The sequence below is a fragment of the Oncorhynchus tshawytscha genome, linkage group LG24 (genome assembly GCF_018296145.1).
Source record: "Oncorhynchus tshawytscha isolate Ot180627B linkage group LG24, Otsh_v2.0, whole genome shotgun sequence".
NCBI lineage: Eukaryota > Metazoa > Chordata > Actinopteri > Salmoniformes > Salmonidae > Oncorhynchus > Oncorhynchus tshawytscha.
Genome location: NC_056452.1, coordinates 33,254,289 through 33,274,709, shown reverse-complemented (window position 1 = coordinate 33,274,709; position 20,421 = coordinate 33,254,289). Strand labels below are relative to the sequence as shown.

At 41.5% G+C, this 20,421-nt stretch overlaps 1 long non-coding RNA gene across 1 annotated transcript; it reads left to right on the top strand.

Moving 5' to 3' along the window:
* Positions 1-2,085: 2,085 nt before the first annotated feature.
* LOC121840725 lies at positions 2,086-5,246 on the top strand. Its single transcript, XR_006079860.1, has 3 exons — positions 2,086-2,150; positions 2,943-3,010; positions 4,049-5,246. It is a non-coding gene; the product is annotated as an uncharacterized LOC121840725 (long non-coding RNA).
* The last annotated feature ends 15,175 nt before the right edge of the window (positions 5,247-20,421 follow it).

The following is a 20,421-nucleotide window of genomic DNA, read 5'->3' as shown; positions in this document are numbered from 1 at the left end:
GTGGCTCCTGCCAACAACACACTGACACTGACACTGACTCAACTCCAGCCACTTTAATAATGGGAATTGATGGGAAATTATGTAAATATATCACTAGCCACTTTAAACAATGCTACAATACCTTATATAATGTTACTTACCCTACATTATTCATCTCATATGCATACGTATATACTGTACTCTATATAATCGACTGCATCCTTATGTAATACATGTATCACTAGCCACTTTAACTATGCCACTTTGTTTACATACTCATCTCATATATATATACTGTACTTGATACCATCTACTGTATCTTGCCTATGCTGCTCTGTACCATCACTCATTCATATATCCTTATGTACATATTCTTTATCCCCTTACACTGTGTATAAGACAGTAGTTTTGGAATTGTTAGTTAGATTACTTGTTGGTTATTACTGCATTGTCAGAACTAGAAGCACAAGCATTTCGCTACACTCGCATTAACATCTGCTAACCATGTGTATGTGACAAATAAAATTTGATTTGATTTGACCAAGGTATTAAATATTACTGTCTACAGTTATACTGAAATGAACACTAGCACAGAGACTGAGATACCAAGGTATTAAATATTACTGTCTACAGTTATACTGAAATGAACCCTCTAGCACAGAGACTGAGATACCAAGGTATTAAATATTACTGTCTACAGTTATACTGAAATGAACCCTCTAGCACAGAGTGTGAACAAGATCCTTTGGGTTTGACCAGAGCCAAGTAGGGAATAGGGTGAGCTAGGACACATGCCCGGCATCCTGAATGGGACTGGTGTTTATTGATCTCTAGTTTGTGGTCAGGTGTCTGGTGTTTATTGATCTGTAGTTTGTGGTCAGGTGTCTGGTGTTTATAGATCTGTAGTTTGTGGTCCGGTGTCTGGTGTTTATTGATCTCTAGTTTGTGGTCAGGTGTCTGGTGTTTATAGATCTGTAGTTTGTGGTCAGGTGTCTGGTGTTTTATTGATCTCTAGTTTGTGGTCAGGTGTCTGGTGTTTTATTGATCTCTAGTTTGGTCAGGTGTCTGGTGTTTATTGATCTCTAGATGTGTGTAGAGAACAGCCTATCATATCGTAGTATTAACATGTGTGTAGAGAACAGCCTATCATATCGTAGTATTAACATGTGTGTAGAGAACAGCCTATCATATCGTAGTATTAACATGTGTGTAGAGAACAGCCTATCATATCGTAGTATTAACATGTGTAGAGAACAGCCTATCATATCGTAGTATTAACATGTGTAGAGAACAGCCTATCATATCGTAGTATTAACATGTGTGTAGAGAACAGCCTACCATATCGTAGTATTAACATGTGTGTAGAGAACAGCCTATCATATCGTAGTATTAACATGTGTGTAGAGAACAGCCTATCATATCGTAGTATTAACATATGTAGAGAACAGCCTATCATATCGTAGTATTAACATGTGTGTAGAGAACAGCCTATCATATCGTAGATGTGAAAGGTTGAATGCGAGTCTCTGGGTTCTTTTATCCAAACTAACTCTTTTCCTGTTAGATTATTCTTCTGATTGCTCAGCAGGAAAGACCGTTCCCACGCCGCTTCCTATCCACAGCTCTCCTCCCTAAGTCCTCCACCACTTGAGTGTCCCAAATGGCACCCTATTCCCTAGACTGTCACTTCTTGGTCAACAGTAGTTCATTCTTAAGGGACTAGGGAGCCATTTGGAACACAGACCCAGAAGGTGGAACGGTCTTTTTTCTCTTTTCTAGTTCCATGTTTGTAACTGATTCAGCCGTAGGTCCTTTAAATGGCCTTCTCATCCTTTCAAACAGTTTGTTGCTCTTAGTGCTGCTATGATCTGTCTGTAGTCAAACCCATTTATTTTAACTTGTAGTCAAACCCATTTATTTCTATAGCAGAGTACTAAATACATGTGTCATCTGTCATTCTATTGTTGTGGTCTGTTCTAGGAACATGGGGATATTTTGATTGATTGTTTGATTGATTGATATGTTCTGTTCCAGGATCATGGGGGTGTTCTGCGTATCTTCCCAGAGGGTAAAGCTCAGTTTGCCGTATATCGAGCCTAAGTTTGACCGGTTGCTGTTTTCTGGTCAGACAGACGGAACCCACACGAGGTCCAGCCCGCCCACGCTATCAGGTTAGTACCTTACCTGGTCAAGTTAAACTAACTAAAATAACAACCTGGTCAAGTTAAACTAACTAAAATGTAACTAACTAAAACACCTTTATAACACATCTTATAACACACCTTTATAACACACCTATATAACACACTTTTATAACGCATCTTATAACACACCTTTATAACATACCTTTATAACACACCTTTATAACACACCTGTATAACACACCTTTATAACACCTTTATAACTTTTCTTATAACACACATTTAACACACCTTTATAACTTTTCTTATAACACACCTTTATAACTTTTCTTATAACACACCTTTATAACACACCTTTATAACACACCTTTATAACACACCTTTATAACACACCTGTATAACACACCTGTATAACACACCTTTATAACACACCTTTATAACTTTTCTTATAACACACATTTAACACACCTTTAACTTCTTATAACACACCTTTATTACACACATTTATAACACACCTTTATAACTTTTCTTAACACACCTGTATAACACAACTTTATAACACACCTTTATAACTTTTCTTATAACACACCTCTATAACACACCTGTATAACACACCTTATAACTCATCTTATAACACACCTTTATATCTTTTCTTATAACAACTTTATAACTCACCTGTATAACACCCGCTCAACCCTCAGCCACCCTCAACTCACAAACAGCTTATAACACACCCTCACCTGTATCACCTGTCCAGAACTTGGTCTATTATCTCTGGTGTCTCCCTCCCAGAGATGTCAATTCTGACCTCTTCTTCTCCAGGTATGCCATCACAGTGTGGTATTTTGATGCTGATGAGCGAGCCAGGGCTAAAGAGAAATACCTAACAGGTAAACCTCTTACTATGAGGATATCACTGTATGTACCGTAAAACTTTCATTAATTGCCCAGGCATTTATTTAATTCAATGATTGAACACAACAGGCGCTTATTAGAGACAGGCTTCTATTTGAGACCAGCGCTTATTAGAGACAGGCTTCTATTTAGAGACAGGCTTCTATTTAGAGACAGGCTTCTATTTAGAGACGGGCTTCTATTTAGAGACGGGCTTCTATTTAGAGACAGGCTTCTATTTAGAGACCGGCTTCTATTTAGAGACCGGCTTCGATTTAGAGACCGGCTTCGATTTAGAGACCGGCTTCGATTTAGAGACCGGCTTCGATTTAGAGACCGGCTTCGATTTAGAGACCGGCTTCGATTTAGAGACCGGCTTCGATTTAGAGACCGGCTTCGATTTAGAGACAGGCTTCGATTTAGAGACAGGCTTCTATTTCCTTAAAGCACATAACTTTTTCTCAATAAAATGTTGAAAAGACCAACCTACTGTTTATTGTTACCAGTATAAACATTATAATAACACTATTATTATCTATCGCAGATCAGACTTACAAAGACTAGGCTGTCTATCATACACCCATGAATTTAATGTTGCGTTTTCTTTTTGGTGGCGCCATGGCAACGATGACATAAAAAAAAATTACAAATGTTTTTAATGCACATGCCTGTGGAAATATAATAATTGTGTCCATGGTAACCTGGTAAACACTTTATTTCGACCCTGTGTTTATTTGAAACAGCCGTTTATTGCTGAAATGTGTGCCGATGCCCAGCTTTTAAAAGGGACAGGCGGCTGTTTGAGACTCTGCGTTTAATTCAAGTTTTATGTTAAACACCTTTCCACAAACCTGACAAGTGAGAATCATCTCACTGTCAGCCCCTACTCTAAGTCTGACTCTCTGACTCTCTGTCTGTCTCTGTGTGTGTCTGTCTGTCTCTGTGTGTGTCTGTCTGTCTCTGTGTGTGTCTGTCTGTCTCTGTGTGTGTCTGTCTGTCTCTGTGTGTGTCTGTCTGTCTCTGTGTGTTTCCAGGAGCTGGAGAGAAAGGAGTGAAGGTGGAACTGAACAAACCATCAGACCCCAGCTAGTGAGAGAGGAGAGCGGAGAAAAAGAGAGAAGAGAGGAGGGGAGGAGACCAGAGGAGGGAGGGGAGAGAGGAGGAGACAGGAGGAGAGGGGAGAGGAGACACCCCATCTACCAGCCAAGACCCCCCTCCAGCCATGAAGTGCTAATCCCTGAGAAAGGGAGAGGCCTAAACCAAGAGAGAGGGTGTAAGCGTAAGAGAGAGGATTTCTTTACGTTTTCTGGAGCTCTACGGGTGGACTGATTCCACAACTGACCTTGAATGTCATGACGTCACAGTACTGCAAGGAGAGACTGTCCCTTCTCTGCTTGTGGCCCAAAGGGGACCCTATTTCCTACGTAGTGCACTAGTGACCAAAAAATAGTTGCTCAATGGAGAATATCCATTGAACTAGCTTTTTATTCCAGGACTAAGCTATGGGCCCTGGTCAAATGTAGTGCACTCTGTAGGGATCACGGTTCCATTTGGGACAGAGGCGGTGGCTTTTTGTTGAAGAGAATGCTGAGAAAAAAGAAGCTGCCATTTAGAGAACGCTTTGAGCTTCAGGATCCAACTGACCCCTGAGAGACTGTTATTCTGTTGTCTTTTACCATGTTCTGGTATTGAGCATCAGGATCCAACTGACCCGTGAGAGACTGTTATTCTGTTGTCTTTTACCATGTTCTGGTTTTGAGCTTCAGGATCCAACTGACCCCTGAGAGACTCTGTTGTCTTTTACCATGTTCTGGTTTTGAGCATCAGGATCCAACTGACCCCTGAGAGACTCTGTTGTCTTTTACCATGTTCTGGTTTTGTGGTTGATTCCTTAAAGGTACAGAGTCCATACTGACGAACTCTGAGTTAACCGTATTGCGAGTGCGTCTCGGAAGCAAGGCTTCTAATTGGGACAGCTAACTTAGTTTTAAAAGGTTTAAGGGTTCATTCAGAGTTCGTAAGTATGGACCCACTGTGTTTTGCTTGTTGTGTTGATGCTGTTTACAAGGAATAAGCTGTTTTAAGCTTTTTGTTCAATGAGCTTGTGGAGGTTTTTTAATTAAATGAGGAGAGATCTCAATTAAAATAGTTTTTGGTAACATGAGAGATCTCAATTAAAATAGTTTTCGATAACATGAGGAGAGATCTCAATTAAAAAAGTTTTTGATAACATGAGGAGATCTCATTTTTAAAGGTTTTTGATAACATGAGGAGAGACCTCAATAAAAAAATTTGGAAACGTATTTTTGTCATGTTTTATGTATCTTTAGTCACTGCACAGTGAAGTGCCTCTCTCCCTCTTCCCTCCCTCTCCCTCTCTCCCCCTCCTCTCTCACTCTCCCTCCTCTCTCGCTCTTCTCTCGCTCCTCTCTCCCTCTTCTCACCTCTCCCTCCTCTCACGCTCTTCTCTCGCTCCTCTCCCTCCCTCTTCTCCACGCTCTCTCCCTCCTCTCCTCCCTCGTCTCGCTCTCTCCCTCTCGCTCTTCTATAAGCTCCTCCCCCTCTTCTCACGCTCTCTCCCTCTCTCCTCGTCTCTCGCTCTCTCCCTCCTCTCACTCTCCCTCCTCTCTCGCTCTTCTCTCTCTCTCCCCTCTTCTCCCTCTCTCCCTCTCTTCACGCTCTCTCCCTCCTCTCCCTCCTCTCTCCCTCCTCTCTCCCTCGTCTCTCGCTCTCTCCCTCCTCTCACTCTCCCCCTCCTCTCGCCTTCTCTCGCTCCTCTCTCCCTTCTCACGCTCTCTCCTCCTCTCCCTCCTCTCCCCTCTTCTCTCGCTCTCTCCCCTCGTCTCTCGCTCTCTCCCTCGTCTCTCGCTCTCTCCCTCTTTCTCTCTCTTTGATATGCAACAAATGATGCTTGGTTGATGACATACTGTACCAGTAGGAGTTCCTCAGTTGTCCCGTTCTGCCCCTTCAAAGGTAGAATCAAGAACTTGAGCTCACTGACTTTCTGGGAACATACTGTAGTCAGCTCCATCACAATCATGGAATGAAAGATGTCATTTGTTCAGAGAAGTGAAATGATGTTCATGTGAACTAATCGAGTCCACCAATACCAGCTAACAGTTTTAATGTAGTTTAATGTACTGAGGATAATAGCGGACGATATTGCCACTCCCCTTTTTTGCCATATTTTCAATTTAAGCCTACCAAAAGTGTGTCCCCTCAGGCCTGGAGGGAAGCAAAATTAATTATGCTACCTGAGAATAGTAAAGCCCCTTTACTAGCTCAAATAGCCAACCAATCAGCCTGTTACCAACCCTTAGTAAACTTTTGGAAAAAATTGTGTTTGACCAGATACAATGCTATTTTACAGTAAACAAATTAACAAACTTTCAGCACGCTTATAGGGAAGGACACTCAACAAGTACCTACACAAATAAAAATAAGCTTTTTTTAAAAATCTGTATTTAACCATGCAAGTCAGTTAGAAAAAAAATCTTATTTACAATGACGGCCGACCCCAGCCAAACCCTATCCACGCTGTGCCCTCCTATGGGACTCCCAATCACGGACGGTTGTGATACAGCCTGGAATCGAACCAGGATCTGTAGTGACGCCTCTAGCACTGCGATGCAGTGCCTTAGACCGCTGCACCACTCAGAAGCCCCTTGACAATTACTGTGGGGGCTGTCTTGTTAGACTTCGGTGCGGCTTTTGACATTATTAATCAGTCTACTGCTGGAAAACGTATGTGTTATGGCTTTACACCCCCTGCTATAATGTGGATAAAGAGTTACCTGTCTAACAGAACACAGAGGGTGTTCTTTAATGGAAGCCTCTCAACATAACTGGTAAAATCAGGAATTCCTCAGGGCAGCTGTCTAGGCCCCTTCCTTTTTCCCATCTGGCTCAAATTGGAGGAGAGATTGACTTCATAACTACTGGTATTTGTGAGAGGTATTGACATGTTGAATGAACCGAGCTGCCTGTTTAAACTACTAGCACACAGCTCGGACACCCATGCATACCCCACAAGACATGCCACCAGAGGTCTCTTCACAGTCCCCAAGTCCAGAAGAGACGATGGGAGGCACACAGTACTACATAGAGCCATGACTACATGGAACTCTATTCCACAGTACTACATAGAGCCATGACTACATGGAACTCTATTCCACAGTACTACATAGAGCCATGACTACATGGAACTCTATTCCACAGTACTACATAGAGCCATGACTACATGGAACTCTATTCCACAGTACTACATAGAGCCATGACTACATGGAACTCTATTCCACATCAGGTAACTGATGCAGCAGTAGAATCATGTTTAAAAAAAACATAAAAATACACCTTATGTAACAGCGGGGACTGTGAAGCAACACAAACATAGGCATAGACACATGTATACACACACATGATAACATACACACTATACACATACGTACACATGGATGTTGTGTTGTAGATATGTGGTAGTGGAGTAGGGGCATCAGGGCACACACTTACTGTGTTGTGAAATCTGTTATGAATGTTTTTTTAAATGTATACCTGACTTAATTTTGTCGGACCCCAGGAAGAGAAGCTACTGCCTTGGCAGGAACTAATGGGGATCCATAATAAACCCCAGGAAGATTAGCTGCTGCCTTGGCAGGAACTAATGGGGATCCATAATAAACCCCAGGAAGATTAGCTGCTGCCTTGGCAGGAACTAATGGGGATCCATAATAAACCCAGGAAGATTAGCTGCTGCCTTGGCAGGAACTAATGGGGATCCATAATAACCCCCAGGAAGAGTAGCTGCTGCCTTGGCAGAAACTAATGGGGATCCATAATAAACCCCAGGAAGATTAGCTGCTGCCTTGGCAGGAACTAATGGGGATCCATAATAAACCCAGGAAGAGTAGCTACTGCCTTGGCAGAAACTAATGGGGATCCATAATAAACTCAGGAAGAGAAGCTGCTGCCTTGGCAGGAACTAATGGGGATCTTTAATAAATACAATTACAAAGTATATATTAATTACAAAGTATATCTTAATTACAAATGTGAAACCATTTTGAGTTCCAGAGAGGCACAGTCAAATAGTGTAAAATAAGTGTAAAATAAGTACTTTAATATTATACAATACAATATTTTTATGAAGCACAAAATGTGATTTTAAAGTAAAAAAGAAGCACTTAATATAATACATGTTCTGTCCATATCTCATTTCTAGTATAGTTAATACAGTATAATTATAAGGGCACAGGGTGGGACCCAGATACAGACACGGAAGGTAGATGGTTTGAGTCTCTGATATTTATTATAATCCAAGGGGCAGGCAAGAGAATGGTCGTGGACAGGCAAAATTATCATAACAAGGTCAGAGTCCAGGAGATACAGAGTGGCAGGCACGCTCAAAGTCAGGGCAGGCTTGAGGTCAGGGCAGGCAGTATGGTCAGGCAGGTGGGTTCAGAGTCAAGGCTGGCAAGGGTCAAAACTGGGAGAACTAGCAAAAGAGAGATAAGAAAAAGCAGGAGCACGGAAATAACACGCTGGTTGACTTGACAAAACTAGACAGACAAACAGGGAACACAGGAATAAATACCCAGGGACTAATGAGGAAACAGGTGACACCTGGAGGTGGGTTGAGACAATCACAAAGACTGGAGAAACAGATCAGGGTGACTGGGGTGTCGGCGGTGAAAATCAGCTATGAGGTCTGGGTCCAGGATGTCTTTAGCGGGAACCCAGCACCTCTCCACCTCTCCTCCGGGCCATAACACTCCCAGTCAACCAGGTACTGGAAACCCCTGCCCCCTGGTCGAACCCTCAGGAGGCGTCTCACCGTGTACGCTGGCTGGCCATCGATGACACGGGGAGGGATGGGCCTAGAAACAGAAGACACATGAATGTGAGACAAGAGCTTAATCCTGGACACGTGAAAAGTAGGGTGAACACGGTAGGGTGAACACGGAGGGTACGGTTTAACAGCAGTGGGACTAAGGACTCTAGAAATGGGGAAGGTCCCAAGTGGACAACCATACCCTCTGCCCGATACGATAGCAGGGAGCCGGAGTCCGGTGGTGATCCGCTTGTCGAAGAGCCGACCGAGCTCTTTTCCAGGTACGCCGACAGCAGCGGACGAACATATGGGCTGAAGGTATGTTGACCTCAACTTCTTGCTCTGGGAAGAGTGGAGGCTAATACCCCATGGGGCATACGAAGGGGAGAGTCCAGTAGCTGAGCAGTAGCTGAGCAGGGGAGAGTGTATATTCCAACCAGACCAGTTGCTGACTCCAGGTGGTGGAGTTACTGGAAACCAGACACCGGAGTGCCGTCTCCATATCTTGATTGGCTCGCTCCTTCTGGCCGTTGGATTAAGGACAGGCTGGCAGAACCCCTGATTACTGAATGTAACAATAGTGGTCCTAAAACGGAACCTTGAGGAACACCTAAATTTACAGTTGATTTGTCAGAGGACAAACCATTCACAGAGACAAACTGAGATCTTTCCGACAGAAGCTTTTTTTTTGTGTTGTATTTTGAGACATGCTTGAGTAAGATAAGTAGCCAATAGGTAGAGGGTAGCATAATTTGTCTGATTCTCTGTAATAATGGTATGGGAATAATAATGCATTTTATTTTGTAAAGTGGTTTCTTGTCAAACACATTTTAAGTCACCTCCTTGACAAGTTGATAAACAGGTTCATGTCAAGCCCTGCATGTTTTTTCCAAAAGTCTCATGGAATGTTGGCCTACATTGAACACCACACATTGGCTGCTGATGTAGGCTGAATGATAGAACAGCTATTACCATGTTAAAATTACCATGTTATGTAATGCATTTTCTCCATTGTTTTTGATGGTAGGCATTATGATCAAATAGTCACAGTAGCCTACTTGGCCACAGTTAAAACTAATTTAAAGTGGGTACAGCCTCAGCGTTCACAGTAAATGCTGGAAACAACATTCAAGGTTGTGCTCAGCAGACCTGAAATGTGTTCAGTGACAGAAAACAATTTGAGGGAACAATGGTTGAGCTGAAGGACTAAAAACAAACAACAGATAACTCATGTAAAACTATCTGTAAAATGTATATAGTATGTATAAACTGGAAGTAGAAATCTAAATATTGTTGTCCGTTAGTTTAACCCAATTAAGTGATGGGTGGTAGGGATAGGGTGGTAGGGATAGGGGTGGTAGGGATATGGGTGGTAGGGATAGGGGTGGTAGGTTATAGGGGTGGTAGGTTATGGGTGGTAGGGATAGGGGTGGTAGGATAGGGGTGGTAGGTTATAGGGGTGGTAGGTTAGGGGTGGTAGTATAGGGGTGGTAGGATAGGGGTGGTAGGATAGGGGTGGTAGGATAGGGAAAATAATAAATAAGAGAAATATATTTAATTAGTTTACTCCAATTAGGATAGGGGTGGTAGGATACGGGAAAATAATAAATAAGGAAAATATATTTAAATATATATATATATATTTAATATATATTAAAAATAATATTACAAATACTTACAAAAAATATATACGGGAGTTTGGAAATTATGCAGACATTTACATTGATAGAAGCCACAATCTATCTGCAATATTAAAGCTGACTGTCACGCCCTGGTCTTAGTATTTTGTGTTTTCTTTATTTATTTGGTCAGGCCAGGGTGTGACATGGGTTTATTTTGTGCTGTGTTTATGTATGGGGGTTTTCGTAGGTTTTGGGATTGTGGCTTGGTGGGGTGTTCTAGCAAAAGTCTATGGTTGTCAGGCGGTTCTCAATCAGAGGCAGGTGATTCTCGTTGTCTCTGATTGGGAACCATATTTAGGCAGCCATATTCTTTGAGTGTTTCATGGGTGATTGTTCATGTCTCTGTGTGTGTTAGCACAAGATAGACTGTTTAGGTTTTCACGTTCCGTTTGTTGTTTTTTTGTTTTGTTCGTTTTTTCTTCGCTATTAAACATGTATCTAAATTACCACGCTGCATTTTGGTCCGACTCTCTTTCGACGGAAGAAAACCGTAACAGAATCACCCACCACAACAGGACCAAGCAGCGTGGTGACAGGCAGCGGCAGCAGGAGCTACAAAGTTTAGAGTATACGACTTGGGAGGAAATAGACAGGTGGGCGGTCGACCCAGAGAGAGTGCCGGAGCCCGCCTGGGATTCGCTGGAGCAGTGCGAAGAGGGCTATAGGAGAATGGAGTCGAAGAGACATGCACGGTGGCGCAGAAGGAAGCCCGAGAGTCAGCCCCAAAAATGTCTTGGGGGGCTCAGGAGAGTGTGGCAGAGTCAGGGTTCAAACCTGAGCCAACTCCCCTGTTTATCGTGAGGAGCAGCGATCACAGGACTTCTGGACGTGGGAGGAGATATTGGACGGAAAAGGACCCTGGGCACAGCCTGGAGAATATCGCCGCCCCAAAGAAGAACTGGAGGCGGCGAAAGCGGAGAGGCGCTGGTATGAAGAGGCAGCACGGCGACGCGGATGGAAGCCCGCGAGTCAGCCCCATAAATTTATTGGGGGGCTCAGGGAGAGTGTGGCAGAGTCAGGGTTCAGACCTGAGCCAACTCCCCCTGTTTATCGTGAGGAGCCAAGGAGGAGACCAGAACCAGTGCCGGTGTTGGAGGTGAGTGAAGCAGAGACTGTGAAGGAGTTAATGGGGAAAGTGGAGGAGAGAGTTATGAGGGAGTTGCTAGGTTGGTGCTTTAGATACAATATTCGCCCGACGGAGCTTGTCGGGGATTTGATGGCACCTGGGTCAGCGCTCCATACTCGTCCTGAGGTGCGTGTTAGTCGGCTGGTGAAGAGTGTGCCAGCCTCACGCACTAGGCCTCCTGTGTACCTACCTAGCCTTGCACGTCCTGTGCCAGTCCTGCTCTCAGGCTCTCCAGTACACCTTCACGGTCCGGTCCATCCGGTCCATCCTTCACACACCAGTCATCCGGTGGCAGCTCCTCGCACCAGGCTTCCTGTGCGTGTCCTCAGCCCAGTACCACCAGTGCCAGCACCATGCACCAAGCCTTCAGTGCGCCTCGCCTGTTCAGCGCTGCCAGAGCCTTTCTCCTCTCCAGCGCTGTCGGAGTCTCCCGCCTGTTTAGCGCTACCAGATCCTTCCTCCTCTCCAGCGCTGCCGGAGTCTCCCACCTGTTTAGCGCTGCCAGAGCCTTCCTCCTCTCCAGCCCTGCCGGAGTCTCCCGCCTGTCTAGCGCTATCAGAGCCTTCCTCCTCTCCAGCGCTGCCGGAGTCTCCCGCCTGTTTAGCGCTGCCAGAGCCTTCCTTCTCTCCAGCGCTGCCGGAGTCTCCTGCCTGTTCAACGCAGCCAGAGCTGCTAATCTGCATGGAGAAGCCAGAGCTGCCAGTCTGCATGGAGAAGCCAGAGCTGCCAGTCTGCATGGAGCAGCCAGAGCTGCCAGTCTGCATGGAGCAGCCAGAGCTGCCAGTCTGCATGGAGCAGCCAGAGCTGCCAGTCTGCATGGAGCAGCCAGAGCTGACAGTCTGCATGGAGCAGCCAGAGCTGACAGTCTGCATGGAGCAGCCAGAGCTGCTAGTCTGCATGGAGCAGCCAGAGCTGCTAGTCTGCATGGAGCAGCCAGAGCTGCTAGTCTGCATGGAGCAGCCAGAGCTGCCAGTCTGCATGGAGCAGCCAGATCCACCAGTCAGCCATGATCTTCCAGATCCGCCAGCCAGCCAGGATCTTCCAGATCCGCCATTCAGCCAGGATCCGCCATTCAGCCAGGATCCACCATTCAGCCAGGATCCGCCAGTCAGCCATGATCTTCCAGATCCGCCAGTCAGCCAGGATCCGCCAGTCAGCCATGATCTTCCAGATCCGCCAGTCAGTCAGGATCTTCCAGATCCGCCAGATCTGCCACCACCAGCTAGCCAGGATCTGCCAGAGCCTACTACCACCAGCTGCCTCTGAGTTTCCTCTCAATACTGGGCTTCCTCTCGGTACTAGGCATCCTCTCAGTGCTGAGCTTCCCTCAGTGCCGAGCTACCCCTCAGTCCCGAGCTTCCCCTTAGTCCCGAGCTTCCCCTTAGTCCCGAGCTTCCCCTCAGTCCCGAGCTTCTACCTCAGTCCCGAGCTGCCCCTCAGTCCAGTGGGGTCCTTGGTGAGGGTTATTAGGCCAAGGTCGGCGGCGAGGGTCGCCAATCAAAGGACGCGTTACAGGGGGACTAAGACTTGGTTGGAGTGGGGTCCACGTCCCGAGCCGGAGCCACCACCGTGGACAGACGCCCACCCGGACCCTCCCCTATGGGTTTTACTGTGCGGCCGGGAGTCCGCACCTTGGGGGGGGGGTTCTGTCACACCCTGGTCTTAGTATTTTGTGTTTTCTTTATTTATTTGGTCAGGCCAGGGTGTGACATGGATTTATTTTGTGTTGTGTTTATGTATGGGGTTTTTCGTAGGTTTTGGGATTGTGGCTTAGTGGGTGTTCTAGCAAAGTCTATGGTTGCCTGAGGCGGTTCTCAATCAGAGGCAGGTGATTCTCGTTGTCTCTGATTGGGAACCATATTTAGCAGCCATATTCTTTGAGTGTTTCGTGGGTGATTGTTCCTGTCTTTGTGTTAGTTGTCACCAGATAGGCTGTATAGGTTTTCACGTTCCGTTTGTTGTTTTTGTTTTGTTTGTTTTTCTTCGCTATTAAACATGTATCTAACTTACCACGCTGCATTTAGGTCCGACTCTCCTTCGACGGAAGAAAACCGTAACACTGACCTACCCCTAAAAATTACACCAGCTGGGTCAGCCCCGTGGAGGAGTCCCAGGTCCAGCAGGCCAGGGGGGCAGGCAAGCCCCAGAAGTCAGCTCCCTGGTGCCCTGTGTGGACGTCCAGAAATGTACGCATGCATGATTGTACATATATGACACAGCAGGTGTTCAAACTCTAGAACCCAGTTCATACATTTTAATATAAAAAAGGATTTTATTAAACAAAACTATGCTACATTTTTATCTCTGAGACCTGAAGGATGACAAATCAGAGCAAGATTACTGAATGTAAGTACATTATTTACCTTCAGAGGTGAATGTATCAAACCAGTTGCCATGATAAAGGTTTTTGTTGTCGTGCACTCTCCTCAAATAGCATGGTATTTTTTCACTGTAATAGCTACTATACATTGGACAGTGTAGTTAGATTAACAAGAATGTAAGCTTTCAGCCCATATAAGACATGTCTATGTCCTGAGAAATGTTCTTGTTACTTACAACCTCATGCTAATCACATTAGCCTACGTTAGCTCAACCGTCCGGGGGGCACCGATCCCATAGAGGTTAAAGAAGGATTTTTAAGCATTGAGACAATAGAGGCCTGGATTGTGTATGTGTGCCATTTATAATTAGTTGTATTATACATTATTACTATTATTAACAATTATTATAATTATATATTAGTATATTATTATTATTATATTACCTGTCAAGAAAAAAGATTTCAGTGCCTTTGAACAGGGTATGGTAGTAGGTGCTTTGTGTTAGAGTGTGTCAAGAACTGCAACGCTGCTGTGGGAAGCATTGTTGTCAACTTGGGCCAGCATTCATGTGGAACGCTTTTGACACCTTGTGGAGTCCATGCCCTCTTGAATTGAGGCTGTTCTAGGGGCAAAAGGGGTGCAACTCAATATTAAGGTGTTCCTAATGTTTTGTATACTCAATGTATTTTACTATAATATTATTATTATTATTGTTATATATTCTATGCATTATTATTAATACATTATATATTATAATTATTAATATTAGTATTACTATTCTTATTATTATATTACTATGATAATGATTACTATTATCATTATTTATATTATATTAAGTATTATTATTACTATTATTATAATTATTACTATTATTATTTATTTATTTACTATATGCAGTACCATGTAATTATTATTATTATTACCATTATTATTATTATTATTAATTTTATATTATTATTATGATAATGATTACTATTATTATTATATTATTATGTGTCACGCCCTGGCCTTAGTATTCTGTGTTTTCTTTGTTATTCTGGTTAGGCCAGGGTGTGACGAGGGTGATTTATTGTGTTCGTGTTGTCTAGGGGTTTATTAGATTAATGGAGTTGTGTTCAGTTTAGTTGTCTAGGTAAGTCTATGGTTGCCTAGAGTGGTTCTCAGTCAGAGGCAGGTGTTTATCGTTGTCTCTGATTGGGAACCATATTTAGGCAGCCATATTCTTTGGGTATTTTGTGGGTGATTGTTTCCTGTCTTTGTGTTTACTGCACCCGATAGGGCTGTTTCGGGTTTTCATGTGTCTTGTTTTGTATATGTGTTCATGTTTGAGTTTTCCTATTAAAACCATCGACACTTACCACGCCGCATATTGGTCCTCTGATCCTTCTCGCCTCTCTTCTTCAGACGAAGAGGAGGAAAACCGTGACATTATGATAATGATTACTATAATGATTATTGTTTATATTATATATTATTTATATTATATATATATATATATATATATATTATTATTACTATTATCTATTATCATTCTATTATCATCTATTATTATAATTATATTACCTGTCTCCCACTCTGGGCTTATACTGGATGAAGTCATCACTGTGGGCTCTGGTAGCCATAAAGAAGAGGGACTGGGTCTTACTGAGGTCAGAGAAGAACCGGAGACACAGAGTCATGTTGAAGAGGATCTTGTTGTGAAGAGGACTCCGATGTAATTACTTTGGATGTAATGTAAGTCACCTTAGTTGTAATGTAATGACTGATATGTGGTTGTTTATCCTACCTTAGTTGTAATGTAATGACTGATATGTGGTTGTTTATCCTACCTTAGTTGTAATGTAATGACTGATATGTGGTTGTTTATCCTACCTTAGTTATAATATAATGACTGATATGTGGTTGTCTATCCTACCTTAGTTGTAATGTAATGACTGATATGTGGTTGTCTATCCTACCTTAGTTGTAATGACATATGTGGTTGTCTATCCTACCTTAGTTATAATGTAATGACATATGTGGTTGTCTATCCTACCTTAGTTATAATGTAATGACATATGTGGTTGTCTATCCTACCTTAGTTATAATGTAATGACTGATATGTGGTTGTCTATCCTACCTTAGTTATAATGTAATGACTGATATGTGGTTGTCTGTCCTACCTTAGTTGTAATGACATATGTGGTTGTCTATAATTGTAATATAATGACTGATATGTGGTTGTCTATCCTACCTTAGTTGTAATGTAATGACTGATATGTGGTTGTTTATCCTACCTTAGTTGTAATATAATGACTGATATGTGGTAGTCTATCCTACCTTAGTTATAATATAATGACACATGATCCTATGTTGTAATGACATATGTGGTTGTCTATCCTACCTTAGTTATAATGTAATGACTGATATGTGGTTGTCTATCCTACCTTAGTTATAATGTAATGACATATGTGGTTGTCTATCCTACCTTAGTTATAATGTAATGACATATGTGGTTGTCTATCCTACCTTAGTTATAATGTAATGACATATGTGGTTGTCTATCCTACCTTAGTTATAATGTAATGACTGATATGTGGTTGTCTGTCCTACCTTAGTTGTAATGACATATGTGGTTGTCTATCCTACCTTAGTTATAATATAATGACTGATATGTGGTTGTCTATCCTACCTTAGTTATAATGTAATGACTGATATGTGGTTGTCTATCCTACCTTAGTTATAATGTAATGACTGATATGTGGTTGTCTATCCTACCTTAGTTATAATGTAATGACTGCTATGTGGTTGTCTATCCTACCTTAGTTGTAATACAATGACTGATATGTGGTTGTCTGTCCTACCTTAGTTATAATGTAATGACTGATATGTGGTTGTCTATCCTACCTTAGTTATAATGTAATGACTGATATGTGGTTGTCTATCCTACCTTAGTTATAATGTAATGACTGCTATGTGGTTGTCTATCCTACCTTAGTTGTAATACAATGACTGATATGTGGTTGTCTGTCCTACCTTAGTTGTAATATAATGACTGATATGTGGTTGTCTGTCCTCCCTTAGTTGTAATATAATGACTGATATGTGGTTGTCTGTCCTACCTTAGTTATAATATAATGACTGATATGTGGTTGTCTGTCCTCCCTTAGTTGTAATATAATGACTGATATGTGGTTGTCTGTCCTCCCTTAGTTGTAATATAATGACTGATATGTGGTTGTCTGTCCTACCTTAGTTATAATATAATGACTGATATGTGGTTGTCTGTCCTCCCTTAGTTGTAATATAATGACTGATATGTGGTTGTCTGTCCTACCTTAGTTATAATATAATGACTGATATGTGGTTGTCTGTCCTCCCTTAGTTATAATATAATGACTGATATGTGGTTGTCTATCCTACCTTAGTTATAATATAATGACTGATATGTGGTTGTCTGTCCTCCCTTAGTTGTAATATAATGACTGATATGTGGTTGTCTATCCTACCTTAGTTATAATGTAATGACTGATATGTGGTTGTCTATCCTACCTTAGTTATAATATAATGACTGATATGTGGTTGTCTATCCTACCCTTAGTTATAATATAATGACTGATATGTGGTTGTCTATCCTACCTTAGTTATAATATAATGACTGATATGTGGTTGACTGTCCTCCCTTAGTTGTAATATAATGACTGATATGTGGTTGTCTATCCTACCTTAGTTATAATGTAATGACTGATATGCGGTTGTCTATCCTACCTTAGTTGTAATGTAATGACACATGTGGTTGTCTATCCTACCTTAGTTATAATATAATGACTGATATGTGGTTGTCTATCCTACCTTAGTTATAATATAATGACTGATATGTGGTTGTCTGTCCTACCTTAGTTATAATATAATGACTGATATGTGGTTGTCTATCCTACCTTAGTTATAATATAATGACTGATATGTGGTTGTCTATCCTACCTTAGTTGTAATGACACATGTGGTTGTCTATCCTACCTTAGTTGTAATGACATATGTGGTTGTCTATCCTACCTTAGTTATAATATAATGACTGATATGTGGTTGTCTATCCTACCTTAGTTATAATATAATGACTGATATGTGGTTGTCTATCCTACCTTAGTTGTAATGACATATGTGGTTGTCTATCCTACCTTAGTTATAATATAATGACTGATATGTGGTTGTCTATCCTACCTTAGTTATAATGTAATGACTGATATGTGGTTGTCTATCCTACCTTAGTTGTAATGACACATGTGGTTGTCTATCCTACCTTAGTTGTAATGACACATGTGGTTGTCTATCCTACCTTAGTTGTAATATAATGACTGATATGTGGTTGTCTGTCCTACCTTAGTTATAGTATAATGACTGATATGTGGTTGTCTGTCCTCCCTTAGTTATAATATAATGACTGATATGTGGTTGTCTATCCTACCTTAGTTGTAATGACACATGTGGTTGTCTATCCTACCTTAGTTATAATATAATGACTGATATGTGGTTGTCTGTCCTCCCTTAGTTATAATATAATGACTGATATGTGGTTGTCTATCCTACCTTAGTTGTAATGACACATGTGGTTGTCTATCCTACCTTAGTTATAATATAATGACTGATATGTGGTTGTCTGTCCTCCCTTAGTTATAATATAATGACTGATATGTGGTTGTCTATCCTACCTTAGTTGTAATGACACATGTGGTTGTCTATCCTACCTTAGTTATAATATAATGACTGATATGTGGTTGTCTATCCTACCTTAGTTATAATGTAATGACTGATATGTGGTTGTCTATCCTACCTTAGTTATAATATAATGACTGATATGTGGTTGTCTATCCTACCTTAGTTATAATATAATGACTGATATGTGGTTGTCTATCCTACCTTAGTTATAATGTAATGACTGATATGTGGTTGTCTATCCTACCTTAGTTGTAATATAATGACTGATATGTGGTTGTCTATCCTACCTTAGTTATAATATAATGACTGATATGTGGTTGTCTATCCTACCTTAGTTGTAATATAATGACTGATATGTGGTTGTCTGTCCTCCCTTAGTTATAATATAATGACTGATATGTGGTTGTCTATCCTACCTTAGTTGTAATGACACATGTGGTTGTCTATCCTACCTTAGTTATAATATAATGACACATGTGGTTGTCTATCCTACCTTAGTTGTAATGACACATGTGGTTGTCTATCCTACCTTAGTTGTAATGACACATGTGGTTGTCTATCCTACCTTAGTTGTAATGACACATGTGGTTGTCTATCCTACCTTAGTTGTAATGACACATGTGGTTGTCTATCCTACCTTAGTTGTAATGACACATGTGGTTGTCTATCCTACCTTAGTTGTAATGACACATGTGGTTGTCTATCCTACCTTAGTTGTAATGACACATGTGGTTGTCTATCCTACCTTAGTTGTAATATAATGACTGATATGTGGTTGTCTGTCCTACCTTAGTTGAATATAATGACTGATATGTGGTTGTCTATCCTACCTTAGTTATAATATAATGACTGATATGTGGTTGTCTATCCTACCTTAGTTATAATATAATGACTGATATGTGGTTGTCTATCCTACCTTAGTTATAATATAATGACTGATATGTGGTTGTCTATCCTACCTTAGTTGAATATAGTGACTGATATGTGGTTGTCTATCCTACCTTAGTTATAATATAATGACACATGTGGTTGTCTATCCTACCTTAGTTATAATATAATGACACATGTGGTTGTCTATCCTACCTTAGTTGTAATGACATGTGGTTGTCTATCCTACCTTAGTTGTAATGACACATGTGGTTGTCTATCCTACCTTAGTTGTAATGACACATGTGGTTGTCTATCCTACCTTAGTTGTAATGACACATGTGGTTGTCTATCCTACCTTAGTTGTTATACACATGTGGTTGTCTATCCTACCTTAGTTGTAATGACACATGTGGTTGTCTGTCCTACCTTAGTTATAATATAATGACTGATATGTGGTTGTCTGTCCTACCTTAGTTGTAATATAATGACTGATATGTGGTTGTCTGTCCTACCTTAGTTAAATATAATGACTGATATGTGGTTGTCTATCCTACCTTAGTTATAATATAATGACTGATATGTGGTTGTCTATCCTACCTTAGTTATAATATAATGACTGATATGTGAATGTCTATCCTACCTTAGTTATAATATAATGACTGATATGTGGTTGTCTGTCCTACCTTAGTTAAATATAGTGACTTGATACCCTCTGGATAAGAGTATAGTGAATTGAATATATCTTACCCTCTGGATAAGAGTATAGTGAATTGAATATATCTTACCCTCTGGATAAGAGCGTCTGCCAAATGACCAGAATGTAAATGTATTTCTCTATCCACAGGTCTTACTGCATCCTCCGTTATTCCACCTCTTTGGGGTCTTTGGC